General features: G+C 37.4%; 1 protein-coding gene across 1 annotated transcript in view; it reads left to right on the top strand.

Annotated features, from left to right (window-relative positions):
* Positions 1-619: 619 nt before the first annotated feature.
* The window catches only part of LOC123311105 (aquaporin AQPAn.G-like), a 130288-nt gene continuing 112797 nt past the window's right edge, over positions 620-18110 (top strand). The window contains exon 1 of the mRNA XM_044894884.1: positions 620-637. The gene's annotated coding sequence lies outside the window, so the exon portion shown is untranslated. The remainder of the gene's footprint in view (positions 638-18110) is intronic.

Genomic DNA, 18110 nt, shown 5'->3' with positions numbered 1-18110 from the left:
CTAAACGCTCGTGATATCATCCAGTATGTGAGCGAGCACCGTTGGAATACTGTGTCCCCTCTGCCAATAATCTGCAATCTGTAAATTGCACGAAGAATTTCGTTTTCCCCGTTTTCCTTCTGCATAGGTTTTATTTTATGCTATTGTGATCAATAAGTATTTCATTTTCATAGTTGAAAATTTCGAAAAAAACATCATATTTGAGTTGAAAATTTCATTAGGTACAATTATATTTAGAAAAACTCATTTCAAAGATTTATCTTTCTGCTGTAGAAACGGGTGAAATGTGGTTCAGATTCTTATACGAAGAGATGTGCTCAAGGATTCAACATACCCTTGTTCGAGAGTTATTATTTATGAACATGTATGATTTTTTCTACCCTAAGAATCTTCTGTGCCCTGTATAATTATGTGATGTATCTATTATTCCATATTCTGATTGATTAGAGGATGATCTACGTCAATGTGCATTAACGGTGGCAATACAAACAATACCAAAATAAAAGCTAAGCTCTGGACGTGTTAATAATGTTCCATCTGATTAAATAATTCCCTCCTAGTACACAATTTTCTCGCGATACGAAAACGAAACAGCTTCACATTAGTGAATTGTGGCGTGACATGCGGCAGTAACCGGGTGAGTAATTTTTTTTTCCTACTCGTAAGGCATATTTGTATTGTAGTGTTGATTGAAAAAAAATGATCCTAGTTTATGTTTATATTAATTATCAGATTCATATCATATGCAGATATAAAACTCAGGGCTGAAAGGCTATTCAATGGGAATTGATTCAGTTAGGGTTTGAGTCGAACTTTAGCTTATTGTAGTTTCAGATTACCTATTTAAAATTAATCTAATTTTGTGAAAGTGATCAGTTAAATCTAAAGATTCTTTTCATTCACAACGGATTATTTCTGTTTGTTGAATTTAGAGAAAAATCCCGGGATACAAATTTTCGAAATGTCTCATTTCAACCAAAATTTTCAGTAGAATAAGTTAACCAGTGGTATTCGGTTCTTAAATACTTTTCAAGAGCCTATTATGAAATGAATTTTAATATATTCCATTGAGAATCCGTTAATATTAACAAGCTTCGACAATTAGTGGAGTACAAATCTCACTATTTCTTTATTTTTGTTTATGAAATCTTTTCATCAGCAAAAATATGCAAAAATTGTTTATTAGACAGACGTTTAATGTGAAGCATATATTACTCCAAGCGTGAGACTTTTGAGAACTTTGTTGATATTGCTTTCAACACTGCTTTATTCTGCATTAATTTCAATAATTTTCTCCTGGTATCTTCATTGTGGGTCAGGGACTGCAGCAAAATGTGTCAGATACTGAAGGAAATTAGCCTTATTTTTTTTTACGAGAATTTTTTTTGTGGCCGAAATGCAAGTTGTGGATTGTTTTACTTCTCTCTACCTTCGAGTTCTTCAAGGATATGGAAAATTACATGATCAGTATTATTCATACCGCTCATAACTGAAGGTTGCTTCAACTTATTAAATTGGAGAATTATATCGTAATTTCTTATAATTTTATTCATCACAATGATGCAGTTCTGTATATCCGATTAATCATCATAATATTCACGTCAGAATTTCTTGGTTCATTCAGAATTTGAAGAATATCTTAATTATGAAATAGGTAATTCCAAACTAGAACATGCACTCTTAAAGCTTTTTTCAACGGCTACAAAAACTTATTCAACTGTCCATTATTGGACAATAAATAACAATCGTTTTTTAGTCAAAATCCTATTATCGATAATAAAAAATTCATATCTTGTTCTTAACCTCGCAGATGTACCTACCTATACCTAAATATCACTGGCGCATCAAGGATTTAGGGGTAGGTATAAAGGAGTTAATAACGCCCCCCCAAGCCTCGTAGAAATGTTGATGATTTGAGATTAAAATGAAGTGGGACAGTCAAAAAATGGTCTAATTAAATTTGACTAGTATAAGTCCGATTTATAACAACATAAGGACAAACTGAGGCCAGTGGTATAGTGCCGAATTTCACAATGCTTCAGGGGTCGTTCGTACTACGAATGTACACTCCTGGACAAAAAAAAAACTGGACAGAATGAGTTTTTGAAGCCTGATGTTCTCTTAACATTTTCCTGTTTAATTCACGTCAATAGCTCCTTCCTGAAAGGAAACACGATTTTTCAAATGGAACCATACAATTTATAACATTAAGACCCGTTTGCGCCAAGCACGTGCCCATTAAAATGAGCCTTTGAATTAAATTACATTGCACCAGCTGGTTACTGACATTTAAATGGCTAAGGCCAACCTTAAAGTCAAGTGCTCCTATAATGACCACTTAAATATTTGAGGACGGGATTCTAACCTAAAATAATTTTTTGGACTGCCTCAGAACCTCCCGGTTTTGATGGATTTTGAGAATGTAATGAATTCATTACTGAGTGCCTTTTCTTTTGCCTTTATTGTAATTCCATCAGTATTTTTTTTCAAATTTTTGTCTAAAATCATATATGTATTGAAGTAAGCAACGAACTTTTTTCTTCTGTTGAGAAGTTGAGTGCCCTTTGTCGATTGCCAACACCTGCTTTGCAACCATTCGTATTCGTACTAACGAGGACATTTTCTTCACGTCCCTCTTCAACATTAATAAAACGAATTCGCATAAGACGTAGGTAACTTCCACAAAAAGTGTAACTTAGGTACCTTTTATTTGACAATCCTTATCATTATCAATAATGTAATCAATAATAATAATAATGGCAGGATGTTGAGGAAGCGGACTCCTGCTGCAAAAGAAGCTACAGCTCCAAAGCAACAACAGCAACCAACGAGTCCAATTCAAGTGCCGACTCGAACCGCTGAAGGTGCTGCGCAGGATATTCAGCCAGTGCTCACCCAAGCGGGGTTAGTTAGAAAGCGCATGAAGTGGACAACGTCCATGAATGAAACTATTGTGCGCATATATAACTCCATCACGGGACTAGGGCAGAACACTAACAACTATAGGAAAAGGCTCCATGAGGAATTCTGCAACGTCTACCCAAATCTCAATGTCACTGAACAACGAGTGGCAGACCAGTACCGCGTAATTCTGAGAAATGAACTAATACCAACGGCCCGAATCGACGCAATTAAACGAGAACTTCAGCGTGCAATACAGAATAACACCAACACCTCTGATGAAATTCACATGCCTGGGCAACAACAGGCAGAAGAAACTGATACTGAAAGTCCATCTTACAACGCAAGTGAGCCTGAACACCAGGACGATAGGGAAGAGCTCCACCGACAAGTTGACTCTGACATGAGGAGATACTTTGCCGAACTGGAAGGAACAGATCCTCTTCATCGAGTAGCACCTCCAAGACTCAATACATCCAAGAAACTGTCACTTATAATCGACATCTTGAATAAGGACGTTTTACCTGAATACCTACAAAACGGAAGTTCATTGGAATACAGTAAAATCCGGTTATAACGACATTGAGGGGACCGTGAATATTAAGTCGTTATATCCGATGGTCGTTATATCCAAAAAATTTTATAAAGAACTCAGAAATAGGATTATCTATGTATTTTATTTTGAGATCGTAATAACTGCATACATAACGAATACATATGCGAGTACATGGATAAGATCATCAAATTCATACTGTAAATAAGTACATGTTACAACATCGAACTTATTCATGTACATATACAATTAAACAGTAGTAGGCTTAAAAAAATGAGTAATTTTACTTTGTTTTTTAAATCTAAAATTTTCATAATAGACACGTTCAAGTCTTTGGTCAATCATAGAAATACTGTTCAATAATTTCTGGTCATTTAGTCCTTCATAAGTAACAAATTTTTTCAAAATCGATACTACGTGTAGAGCCTCGGCACATGATGACGTCGTTATAAACGGAAGAAATAGAACAAGCTTAGAAAATTTTTGTCGCAATAAGCGACTTCGTCGTTATAGTCGAAGTCGTTACGTCCGAATGGTTTTATGTTAAATTACTTAGAATTTCAAACAATTGTCGATAATTTCTTCGTTATATACGGATTTTCGTTATAACCGGTGTCGTAATAAACGGCTTTCACTGTATCTGCATCTAGTTTTTCACTGTGCAGCGCTAACGACAGCGAAAACCATGGGGGCAAAAATTCGCCGAACGAACAATGATGTTCTGTATGCAGAACGCCTGAGGAGATATAAAAGCAATTATAGCCGTAAAAGAAACAATAATTCATTAGAAAAGTCGGAAGAATCTTTCTACCGGTCACTCACATCGTCGGATGGAGAAAATGGAAAGTTACCACCAAAGGAAGCCATTGAACAATTCTGGACCGAACAATTATCAACGAAACCTCAGTTCAATGGAGATACCGGATGGATTGAAGATGAAAAATCTGAAGCTATAATATAAAATATGAGCCGATGCAGCATGACATGATCACAATTGAAGAAGTTAAATCAGCTATCAGAGGACTGCACAACTGGAAAGCACCTGGGCCTGATGGATTACAGAACTTCTGGATCAAGAAACTTTGGATCATGCATGACAAATTGACCTCCGCAATAAATGATGTCATTGAAAATCCTGAAAGAATGCCAGTATTCCTTACACATGGCACAACATACTTGTTACCTAAAGACCAAAGGAATACAGAAGACCCATCCAAGTACCGACCAATCACATGTCTTCCAACGATGTACAAATTAATCACATCGTGCATTTCAAACCGAATCCACAACCATTGCGAAAGGAATAACATCATCGCCATGCAACAGAAAGGATGCACCAAAGACAGCCGAGGGTGCAAAGAACAACTAATAATAGATTCAGTTATCTGCAATCAAGCGTTCTCCAAGCGAAGGAATCTTTACGCTGCTTACATAGACTACAAAAAAGCATTCGATTCTATACCTCACGAATGGCTCTTGACGATCTTGAAGATTTACAAGGTGGATCCCAATATTGTTAAGTTCCTGAAAAACGCCATGTCAACCTGGCGTACTAGTCTTCAAATGAAAGCAGCAGATTGCTCCATTACAACAGGACCTATTCCAATAAGACGCGGAATTTTCCAAGGAGACTCGCTGAGCCCTCTGTGGTTCTGCATGTCCCTGAATCCCTTGTCTCATAGATTGAATTCTACGGACTACGGATTTTCCATCAAGAGCGGCAGTAGAACTATGATGAAACTGAATCATCTCCTTTACATGGACGACTTGAAACTCTTCGCATCTACCAAAAAACAAATGCAATTGATGCTAAAAATGGTGGAAGGATTCTCGGAAGACATCAAAATGAAGTTTGGACTAGAAAAATGTCGACTGCTAAACATAACGAGAGGAAAAATAGAAGATGGTACGTTCAAACTCAGGGAAGGTGCAGAAATTGAAGCATTAAAGGAAGGAGACACATACAAGTATCTAGGCATAAAACAGGCAAGAAAAATCAATCAGACCCAGATGAAGAAAGAATTAACGGAGGAGTTCACCCGAAGATTGAGGAGGATGATGAGAACTGGTCTTAACAGCAAGAATCTGATAAAAGCGATTGACACCTACGCTTGCTCGGCGCTGAGCTATTCATTTGGTATTATCTCTTGGACGACCACCGATTTAGCAGCTTTACAGAGAAAAATAAGGACGATGCTGACTAAACACAATAAACATCACCACAAAAGCTCAATAGAACGAACAGAGCTGCCACGACATCTTGGGGGTAGAGGAATTGTTGATTTGTCCAACCGTCTGTCCCAGGAAATTGAAGGACTTCGAAAATATTTCTTGAGCAAGGCAGCTTCGTCAGAACTCCATCGAGTAGTTTGTGTTGCTGATAGTTCTACACCATTAAAGCTACAACAGGATCACTTGGAAACCGTCGAACACTCTGCAGCAAGTAAAATGCAGAAACTGATTGGCAAACCTTTGCATGGGAGGCACCAGAACGAGGTCAACCATGATTACGTCGACATATCTGCGTCGAACTACTGGTTGACTTCCGGAAAGTTGTTTCCTGAGACAGAGGGCTTCATGCTCGCCATCCAGGATCAGGTGATTCCAACAAGAAATTACATGAAATACATCGCCAAAGATGCCTCAGTGGCGGACGATAGCTGTCGGTATGGCTGTGCGACACATGAAACTATCCAGCACATCACCGGGGGATGTCAGAAGTTCGCTGGCACGGAGTACAAGAATAGACATGATGCTGTTGCCAAGATTCTTCACCAAGAATTGGCACTAAAACACCAACTTCTAACTTCGAAAAAGGTTCCTTATTACAATTACCATCCGGATGCTGTGCTGGAAAACGAACATCACAAGCTCTACTGGGATCGCACCGTTCTCACAGACCGGAAAATTACTCACAATAGACCAGACCTCATATTGCTCAACAAGGATGAGGACAGAGCACTATTCATCGATGTGGCGATTCCAAATAATAACAATCTTTTAGATAGGCACCAGGCCCGGATCTACGATTTTTTCTGACCGGGGCAAAAATTCACTATGGCGCTCCCCCTCTCCTCTAAGGTTCTTAGGAAACATATAATTGCATATTCGTCATCGCGATTCCAACCCGAGTTAATTTTTTCACTTATTCGAGGTCGTTGATTACGAATATGCAATTAGTTTTTTCCTAAAATGAGTACTTTAGGAAAAAAATCACTCTTATTTTTTTTCCATGGTTCCATTAAAACATATTTTTTTCCCAAAGTACTTATCTTAGGAAAAATCTAATTGCTTATTCGTAATCTTCGACCACAAATTAGTAGATAAAATGACTTGGGTTGAAATCGTTCGAAAAATAAAAAAGTTTGTTTTTACAAGAATGTCGTTTGCAACCCTCGCTCACCTATCGTTTTTACCCGCGCTTTACGAACGAAATTATTCCGAACGAAAATAAATTTTTTCTACAAGCGTGCGCGTTCAACCTTTTTCCCGCACGCATTTCAAGTTGCAAAGAGTCACTTTTCCAAAACGTGCGGGAAAAACGCCTGCTATTTCTTTCCCGCACGCATTTGCGTGCGGGAATGGATTAGCACTGAAAAATTTTTTCCGAGGAACCAAAAAAAAAAAAATTTAACCTCTGGTTGATTTTGGCGCCCCCTTAAGCTGACGCCAGGAGCAAACCAGGAACAGTGGAAGCTGAAAGATGTCAAGACCATCCCTATTGTCATATCATCTACAGGCCTGATACCGAAGAAACTACTAGAGAACTTGAGGAAACTTCAGTTGGACGAAAATATCTATAGAGTCATGCAGAAGGCGGTACTGCTCGGAACGGCGAGAACTGTACGCAAGTACATGGGGAATGCAGAGGAACATCGTCTGCTTCGACAGGAAGTGCGGGTGGAGCAGGAATCCAACCTACAGCAGGGAGGCGAGAAGCGACCCGGACCCGACCACCACCACGAGCCCGAAAACCTGGAAAGGGCTCCAACAGAGCTTAATCCTTTTGATATCTGAGATATCTGGGATAAGAGAATTTTCCTCTGGAGAGGAGTGTGAAAGCCGCAAGGCTAAAGTCATAATTTGATAAAAAAGAGTTCTTACTCTTCGATAATAATATGTATAATAATTTACTTGAAACTGCCTGATAGGACAGTAAAGTTAGGTTAATGAAATGTCAACAATCATCGGCAACCGGCCAGCCAATGAAATTGCCTTATTGGACTAGGATAAAGTTGCAGCCAAATGAAAAACCGAACACTAGATAGACAAACTAAAAAGCCCCTTACTTAATATTCTGTTGAGCCACAGTTATGCAACTGGGAATAAATTTTAAGCGTCCATTAATTTTAAAAAAAGCTTAGTTAAGTACTACTTGTATAGGGCAGTGGTGCAAACGGGCCTGAGAACAATACCTACTTTTTAATCAAGAAACACGGATATCCTGTTGCGTAGCAATGTTATTATTAGTGTTTATGTAATTCATCTCCACTTGAATTTAGCATTGCATCAAGCAAGTGTTTTTTTTTATCAATAAAGAAGTTCACGGCATGAAGACAATTATTAAATTCTGAAAAAGTACGCCTCCGGGCAGGATTCGAACCCGCGACCTTTTTTTTATTATGCGGTCAGAAGAAATTGCGCAAGCAGTTTCCCATGTGGAGAGAATTGTAACAAATTATCTTGATGAGATGAACATCCATCGATTAAACTGGCCTCCATATACTCCCGATCTAATCCCAATTGGTCATGTGTGGGCATGTTAGGGAGGCTTATTCCCAATCTTCAACCGGAAACCATTCCGCTATTTGTATTGGAAGCTTACCCTACCGCATGGAAGCAGTGATAAGATCACGTGGAGGCAATACTCAAAATATTAGAATACAAGGTTGTGTTTATTTTTCATAATTTCATCTGTTTATTCTTAATGTGCTATCGTAAATGTTATAAATTTTATAGTTTCATTTGAAAAATAGTATTTCCTTTCAGGAAAGAGTTATTGACGTGAATTTAACAAGAAAATGTTAAGAGAAGATCAGGCTTCAGAAACTCATTTGAAGACCCATTATTGCGTCACTAATTACCTCTATAAGGTGTTCAGCAGTTTAGAGGAAATTGAAACTTTCAGTTCAACCCTGTATACCATCAACAGCTACAAATAGACAACAAAGTTATATACAAATGAATTTGGTGAACATTTTGTTTGTCCAGGAGTGTATTTATGTCTGTTGAAAGTTTTTTGCTCACTTGGCTTTTAAATTGCTTTTGGTATGTTCCAAAGTTTCAACATGTCATTTTCATTGTTAATTGAATGTAGTCTCGTTTGTTGTGTAATAGAATATTAACATATGTATAAGTTTCAAGATGGATATTATTTTTGTTTCAAAATTATGATTCCATGTCATAAAAAGGATAAGATTCGGGTTAAATGACATAGGTACTTTCGTAACGTACAAAAGGACATAGTATTGTGATACACGTGAAGAACGTATAATGAACCAGTTGAACACTAAATTTTTATATCGAGCCCATTCGAAAGAAATTAAGAAAATCGACCCACAAAGACGTTATGAAATAAGGCATAAGAAAGCTCGCAATCGAATTGGCACATTACATTAACTTATATTAACCCCAAATTTCGAAGAAACCAAGAGCCAAAGAAGCTGAGAAAGTCTATTTAAGGAAAATAAACAACAATTAACCAAAGCATTATGCTTTAAAAACAAAAAGCCGATGAAAAACTGGTATAGAAGGCAAGTCATTTTGTCCATATACTACGGAAAAAAATTACAATCGCATTATGATTGTTATTGCGATCATTGAAAATTAGCTGATGGAAGTTTATGGCACGGGATTTTCTCGCCATCCGTATTAGGGTTAAGGGGGAAAGACTACCAGAATGTGGGGTGTTGCCAGCAAACTTGAACGATCAGTAAAAGTTGCGAATATTACAATAGTTTTTACTTCCGTCGAAAAGATGTCAGCACATATCACTAACGTCTTTTTCAATTTCAGCAGGTTTGGAATTGCAGCCAAAAGCGAATAATTTTTATGTGGAAATTCATTGAAAAAAAACATTCAACCTCGGAAAGAGAATAACATGAATGAACATTTGTTCTTTAATGAAAACATTTTCCAAATTTTTTTCCGTTCGCGTTCGACGAATGAAAATATGTTTGGCTTTCCAAGATGACGAATTTATTGAATTGAATTATAATGGAAACCCTAAATAAATTAGTGGTTTCTGACGTAAGACATACATAACTTTTGGCTTTCTGAATTGACCACTGAAATGGTATAGCCCCCTCTTGAGCCTTGGCTTTGCTCACTTAATATTTTATAGTAAAACGCTAGTGTACCCCTTAATACGCGTCTTTCCTTTTGGCATCAAAATGTGCAGATTCTGTGCATGAGATACACGTGAGCAAGCAACATACAACTTTAAGAATATTGAAAAAAAATCCAATTATCGAAAAACTGCCAAAACCTACGGTTACTACGTTAACACTATCAGAGTCTGAATCGAATTGACGATATATCGATCGGGCCCCTTTTTTGCACTTTTATAACCTCGCATCGAAGTACCCGCCACGTGACACGTGATCCCGGGTAGATTTTATTTTTTTGCCTAAATTTGTATTTCTTCAACCTATCATATCACGCGAAATGTCCATTGAAAAACTGTTGTGAAGAGCATTTTACATCAGGAATACATGCCGTAGATGAGGATCCCATAATACAGGGTGAGTCTCTGACTAGTACAAATATTTCAACAGTAGACTCCCGAGGTCAAAAGAGACACTTTTTTCTCATACCATGTTTTTCGAATCGATCCTGATAAAAAGATATACACATTTTGAGTTTTCATAATGAGCTGTGCCATCCCTGGAAAAACAAAATTCCCTTCAGAATAAGCAGCTAAATCTGTGACACATCTGTGGATCTTTCAAAAATAGTTGCATTGGGTCAAAGTACCAAATTTTTCGAATTCCACAGAAATTTTTTATTTTTGGACATCAAAATTTTCGAAAACGGCGAAAATATGAAGAATACTTTTATTTTACAAAACGGTCAGATATTCATTAGATAACGATTTTTGAATTTTTGGTACTTTTTATTGTACATAATGGTCATAATGAGACATGATCTATAGTTTGGTGTAGGCTCTGCCTTCAACAAACAGGCTTCTCGTTCCTGAAGGTCCCACTTGACTTGGTTCACCGATAGCTTTGTGATTCCTACAGGGACTGGAGTGGGAATTGTGGGACCTCTTCTCGGCCTGTCCATCCTTCTAGGAAAGGATTGTTTTATAGTACAGACTGAACTGTATGCTTTACTTCTGGAAAGGTCCCACTTGCTTCACCGATGGCTCTGTGATGCCCATAGGGACTGGAGTGGGAATTGTGGCACCTCGTCACAGCCTGTCCATCCCCCAAGGATGAACAGTATGCTTTACTACTGTAAAGGTAGATTGAACTGTAGCTGTTCTGGTCTGCACAATGGAGAATATCCCCATACTATGGGGATATTCTCCGGAGTACCCTATGGGGCCCATAGGGTACTCCGGTAAACACATCTGAATTTTTTGTAACAGTCAAGGAGCCTTGAAATCCCTTTCTAAGTAAAGGGTCAACTCACACTCAGTAGAGGAATGCAGGGAGGTTCTGCGAGAGCTGGGCTCTGGTAACTCTATTATATTTAGTGGGCTGTGGGGACAGTAGGTTATTAAAACACTGTTATTCTATTGCCAACGTTTCGAAATTAATTTCTTTCTCAAGGCTGAAATTAAGTACGATTTTTATAGGTTAGGTGGATCTACAGTTCCAGAAAACTCTCACCTCTAAAATTTATCGTGATTTAACCAAAATTCGGATGAATAAGATATTCTGACGCCTACACATTTAATACCATCATCCTCTCAAACATAACAAGAAAATCCAGATGACGAAAACCAACACAGAAACAAACATCAGTTCCGAACAAACACAGATCTATGGTTCAAAATACTTCTTGATCTTTATGTTGCAAACATTTGAAAACAAACATACTCATCGCTTGCAACAAAATTATCTTACAATATGTCTACTACCTAATATTAGTGTAATTTTGACTCAGGTTTTTTTTTTTGGTAACATTTTGGAAGTTATCTGGTGTCCGGCGCACGCAGGACTTCCAGGAAACGAGAAGGCAGACATACTTGCTAAGCGGGGAGAACGCTCAGCTTTCGTTGGTGCGGGACCGCCGCTGCCGATCTGTCGTATATCCGTCAAGAACTTCTTCAATAGATGATTAGGTAGGAAATTTTCCCCTGAATGGAGCACGTGAAGTGGTCTCAGGCAGTCGAGGCTTCTCATTGAGAGACCGTCCTGAGGTCAAAAAACTCCTGACTCTTGAGAGCAAACAGCTCAGTCTGACGACTGGATCAATGACTAGCCACCTGTTTAACGAACACAAATGGAATGGAACTGACCAGCAGGGCCTGCTGATGAAATTGCTGAACATATTCTGTTCATTTTCAGCAACCTCGAAGATTTAAGAATGACACTACCAGGAAAAACAATACCCACGCTTCCTATGATGAGAGGAACTGTTTCCTATCAACTTGTTTCATTTTTGTCAGCGCGTCTCAGGGTTTCAGTTTTTTTTTCTGAATATGCTGATTGATTTCGTGTCTTCAGATTTGGAATATGTTCTTTGACTCGCGTTGGTATATCTTCTATTTCGTTTTCTGTAAGTCTGTTGTGCTGCTGAATGTATCTCCTCTGGGTAGCCATAGTGTTTGAATTCAGATTGGAGAATGCGTTTCGATAGATGATTGCACAACTTCTATAGGTCCAATGTTTCTTTAAGGTTCGCTGTTACAGTTGTTTCTACTGTGTGGAGGCAACACCACATTATTTTCTGTAGTCCTCGTATGTCTCTTTGACACGTACAGGCTTTTGGATGTTTGAATGGTTTTTCTCTCGTCTTCATTTGAGCTGCTTGTGATTCTTGATTTCCACGTGTTGCCTCGTCGTATCTTTGTGTTCACAGTTTTCATCTCGGTGGTTAAGATATCCTCGTTGCTGGTGACTCATCAAAAGTAAGTTGATTGTTTTTTGATGTAGTATTTTGGTGATAGTTGTTGGTGGTCCATTGGGGTAGAATCTGTTTCTCTATTGAGTCTATTGTATGGATGTTATATGTATTTCCGACAATGCTAGTATTTCAACACTTGTGCTGTATGTTTTTTCCTGCCTATGGGATCGAAAAGATTCTCGACTTTTATTTATTTTCATTATATCATATGCCCATTCAAAATATCTTCTTGCTCAACTTTCCTCATAAAGAATTTTCATATTCATTACCTACAGTTCCACTAAACAAAACCTAGATCCGCTTCTGCTGCATATAGGGCGTAAATGAATAATTGCTAAACACCTGAAAAACAATTTTTTTCTTAGAAACCAGAAAGCTCACACAGATGATACGGAGCAGATATTTTATAGGAGCGACAAGACAATAAAAAAATTCTGTGGTATTGTTTCCCTATAATGTCAGCATAATATCCGCCTTGGTGAATTGAAGTTCGAAGATATTTCCAACCTATACGACTCATGTTACGTACTTACCTGTTCATTAATTGTCATTCCTCTCAAAAACCCATATTTGTAGCAAAAAATTGCAAAAAACCTTAATGGTTAAAAATTAATCAAGCTTTAAAAAATTAATTTGATTAATGGTTCAATATAAGTTTCTCTCGAAACAAATTCGAGGGGTGCCATTTTGTACCTGTTTATAGGGGAACACCACCCAAGAGAATTTTTTTGGCTTAACACTCCCATAGAATATCCGCTCAATTTAATTTCCCTCAGAGTTTTCTGGTATCTGAGAAAAAAATTAAGAATTGCTTTTCAGGTGCCATCTTAAGGGAGTTTTGTAATTTCTATGCGATGTGATGAATTCGAACACTGATGTGAAAACAAACAAATTAGTAAATCACGTCGGCTCACCAAAGTATAGGTAATTCATTTTGAATTCGCAAGAAAACTCTATATTGACAATTTTTCTTTTACTATCTTACGTCTACCGTATAACGTTACGTGATTTATGATCCTATATAACAACTTTGATTTTTCTTAAGAGTCAGACCTCTATATAATTAGCTTTTAAGCTATTAATTCAATTATTGAGTTAGAGTTTACCGTTTAGGCTACAAGAATTTAATATTTCTGCAAATTATTTATTTAATGGATACACGGAATTGGAATACTGATAGCACCAAAACTCAATACAGAGTGAGTAAAATGTATAGCACAAAATTCATATATCATACTTTTGGTATTTACTATTTTGTTGATCAGCAGCGAGATTCCGATATCGACACGATTACGATTGACGTCGACTGACGACAACGTAAAGATGATCGTGAGATTCTAGTCTAGGCTATCAGCAATACACATACGATCATTTTGGATTGTCGGAATCGTCAAGTAGAATCTTGAGATGGGAATAAATAAGAATTCCTAGTTGGTTTTTATTTCAAATTATATAATTTGAAGTCCGTTTTTCGTAAGGTAGAAGGAAGAATCTCCACTCCTCTTGTAGAGGGTGGCATTTCGGTAATTTTAGTAGAAATTCACTTGCGGAAATTTGAAATCGAAATTCAGATAATATATCCATGTTGGTTTATGGTTCAATGAATTAAACTTGATGACTTGATATCAATATTGATAAAACCAAGAAGATCTATATAGTACGGGAGTTGACATAGAAGGTGTCATCTAGACTCATTTGGTTAGTTAGCAGTGGCGTAAGCTAAGTCAATACGCGCTAGTTTTTTTTTTTGTTGTAGCAGGGGGAAAATCTGCAAAATCTGCAAATCAGACGAACCATTCTCTCCTGAGGGGGAACAAGTGTGGGGATTCTCACTCTCCTGAGCTCGAGATCTACTAAAAACCCTTAACTGCTTCTTGAATATTGGTTCCGGGCATTTGCCTATAAACCGTGCATCTCCCAGTCGGTTTTCTTCTCGCACACTATCGTGCTGAGATTTATGTGTTTATCCTCTATTGGATAACACTTTATTGGATTTTTCAATAAGTTTATGTTCTTATTTTAATCTCTTCTTAATTGATCCCTTGGTCTCCTTCGGTAAATTCGCATTCTCCTTTTGTCTTCCTCTGGGTCGTAGACTAGTCTCCTGCTCAGTTCTTGATTCGGAAGGTTTTTGGCTGTTTCGAATAATTTCGTTATGGTTTCCCATTTTAGGTCCTTATAAATCTGTCTATTCCTGACAAACCAAGGTGCATCTATTGCACATCGTAGCAGCATGTTTTCAGTGGCCTGAATTCTTTTGATATGGCTCTTTGCCTCGAAACCCCAGGCAACTGATCCATAAGTCAGTTGAGGCCTAGCCACAGCTTTAATAATCTTCAATTTTGTCTCTTTCGACATGTGGCTTCTTCTTCCTATCAGAGGGTAGAGTCTATTCATCGCTGCTTTCGTTTTGTCGATTGCTTGTTTGATATGGCTTTTCCAAGTTAGTCCTTTGTCAAGCGTTATTCCTAAATATTTGGCTCCATTTTTCCAATTCCAACTTCTAGATTCGTTGGGAGCCGCAGTCTTCTCTTCTGAAGTAATATTGCTTGGCTCTTTTGTCCATTGAGCTTGATTTTCCACTTTATGCACCAGTCATTTGTTTCGTCAATCGTTTCTTGTAGAACTCGTTCTATTACTTCTGGGTTGCGGTGTCGAGTTGCTATACCTGTTGTCAGCATATAACAGCATGGTTCTTGGATTCTTCGGAATATCGTGAATGTATATATTGTACTGTGGCCCAAGTACTGACCCTTGGGGTACTCCAGCCTCTGTATCTCTTGTTGTGGAGCATTCTCCTTCCACTTTCACGTAAAATCTTCTATTTTTGAGATAATTTCTGATCAACTTGCATTTTGATCGAATATCCAGCACATCTCATCTTACATATTAAGCCTTCATGCCATCTCTGTCGAATGCTCTGGCGACGTCTAGTAAAACAAGACCCGTAGATTGTTTATTTTGGAATCCCTCTGTAATGTATTCTGTGAGCCTTAAAAACTGTTGCTCTGTTGAATGCTCTCTTCTGAATCCGGACTGTTCTGATGGTATCAGTTTAAGATTTTCGGTTTCCTCATTTAGCCTCGTGGCTATAATTCTTTCTACTACTTTTCCTAACGCCGACAGTAGACTTATCAGTCTGTAGTTTTGTGGGAACCTCTTTTCTTTGAATGGTTCTTTGAACACTATGACTTCCGCTGATTTCCATTTTTACGGGTAGTGTTCTGTTCTCATTATTCCATTCGCGATATTTGTTAGAGCAGCTATACGTTTTCTAGGTTTTCTTCAATATGACATTCGTTATTTTATCGCTTCCGGGAACTTTCCTCTTCTTCAAACTTCTAAATATCTCCCTGATTTCATTTGGCGATGTTGGTTTGTCCATTTAAGCAACTGCTGGTAATTCATTCATTCATTTCTTCTTCATTTTCTTCAACCAGTTCTTCCAAATCTTCATTATCGTCGTCTATCCTGTAATGTATTCTCGATTCTCGTTCGATCGAGTCCGCCAGTGCATCTGCCTTATCAGTATTGGCATACGCCATTCCCCTTTCTTCGTGTAGGGGTGGAATTTTTCTTTTCTCCTCGTAGCCTTTTTTGCATTCTCCATGCAGAATGATGAATTGTATTCAGTTCTTGAACCCTTTTGTTCCTTCTGCTTGTTCCTAGATCTTTCAGGGCATTTTTCAGAACTTGGCTATGACGGTTGAGGTTCCTTTTGTCCAGATAATTTTTATTCATCCGATATATTCTTCTGAGTCTTCGATTTTCTCGTATAAGATCTTTTACTTCTTTAGGCGTATCGCCATGCGGTTGACTTGGTGCTGGTCTCTTCACTCTTCTCGTGCTTTTTTCGTTAGCTTTTAATATAATTTGATAATTGTTGAGAGGGTCCTTGTTGGTCTGGGTTAAAGAGCCTCAATTTAACAAAATGCCGACGTTTCGATTTATTTAAAATCGTCATCAGGGCTCTACAATAGATGATACACATTAAGACGCTATTTAAAGAAGGTAGCATTACAAATCAACAAGAAAAATATCAATTGGGAAGGAAACATATATAGGGAGTTTTGTATACGAACAAACCACTAAAGCAAGCAAACATTAATGAAGGGTAAGGGAAAAAAAAGATCGAACAAATTAACAACTAGGTTACATATATATAAAAATATAAAAAGAGTATTTATTATTGACCCTTCAATGAAATAAATTGAAGCTACTCACATTGTCAGTTGGTCTCTATTGTCTTCTGTAATAAATAATTGAGGGATGTTATGATAACAGGCATACTACGGAATTTGACTCGAATCAGAAATGAAAATGAAATATATTCAACGTGAATAATCATATGTCAATCATATGACATATGATTATTTTATATTTTTATATATATGTAACCTAGTTGTTAATTTGTTCGATCTTTTTTTTCCCTTACCCTTCATTAATGTTTGCTTGCTTTAGTGGTTTGTTCGTATACAAAACTCCCTATATATGTTTCCTTCCCAATTGATATTTTTCTTGTTGATTTGTAATGCTACCTTCTTTAAATAGCGTCTTAATGTGTATCATCTATTGTAGAGCCCTGAAGACGATTTTAAATAAATCGAAACGTCGGCATTTTGTTAAATTGAGTCTCTTTAACCCAGACCAACAAGGACCCCCTCAACAATTATCAAATTAAAATAAGGTCTTTAAAAATACATCGAATTTTAATATAATCTCTTCCAGTTTATCAACCGCACATTCCAGATACTCTGGAGTGATTATTGTTGGGATTTCTGTTATTTCCGATTGAATTGAATTGAATATATTTAGCTCAATTGAATATATTTAGCTCAATATATTTAGCTCAATTGGTATATTCTCTTATTTCCATCAGTTTTTCTCTTGGTTCTTCTCCAATTGTCAATTCCACGGGATTGTGGTTCCATCTTCCAAAGTCTCAATCGAGAATTCTTGAGTCATATTTTTCAATATCGCGATATCTATTACATCTGGTATTCCTATGCCAAAAGCAAGATATGTCGGTAGCTCCGGTCCAATCACTATGGCATTTTGTTTTTCGGCGAAATCCTTGAGTCTTTTGCCATTTCTATTCTCTGTTCTGCTGTTCCATAATGGGGATTTGAAATCTCCGATGCAGATTTTCGGTTTGGTTCCTTCCAACATGTTGTTTATCTCTTCTTCCAATAAGTTGTTTTGTGGTCGCTTAAATGCCGAGGTTTTTCGACTCTTTGTCGATTTTATTCGGTAACAATCGTCACTGTTTCTGTTTCTCCTTTTATTTTGTACGATCTACTTTTGAAGTAGTGTTTCAGATCTGTTCTCACCAATGTTGCTACTCCTCCGCCAGTGTTTGTAAGTCTGTCGCATCTATATGTTTCATAATTCATGAGATTCAGTCGACTGTTCCAGTTTATTCTTGTTTTCTGTAGGGCTATAATATCATGTTGGCTCTCTGATATTATTTCTTCTATCTCGGCTTTCCGAGTGTTGATCCCGTTCATGTTCCACGCGATTATCTTGAGGGATTTCTTCCTAATATCCTTAGTGTCCATTAATTCAGTTGACTGAATAA

This window comes from Coccinella septempunctata, chromosome 4 (genome assembly GCF_907165205.1).
Source record: "Coccinella septempunctata chromosome 4, icCocSept1.1, whole genome shotgun sequence".
In the NCBI taxonomy this organism is placed as follows: Eukaryota; Metazoa; Arthropoda; class Insecta; order Coleoptera; family Coccinellidae; genus Coccinella; species Coccinella septempunctata.
The sequence above is the reverse complement of the archived record's forward strand: the minus strand, read 5'-3'. Positions and strand labels throughout refer to the sequence as shown.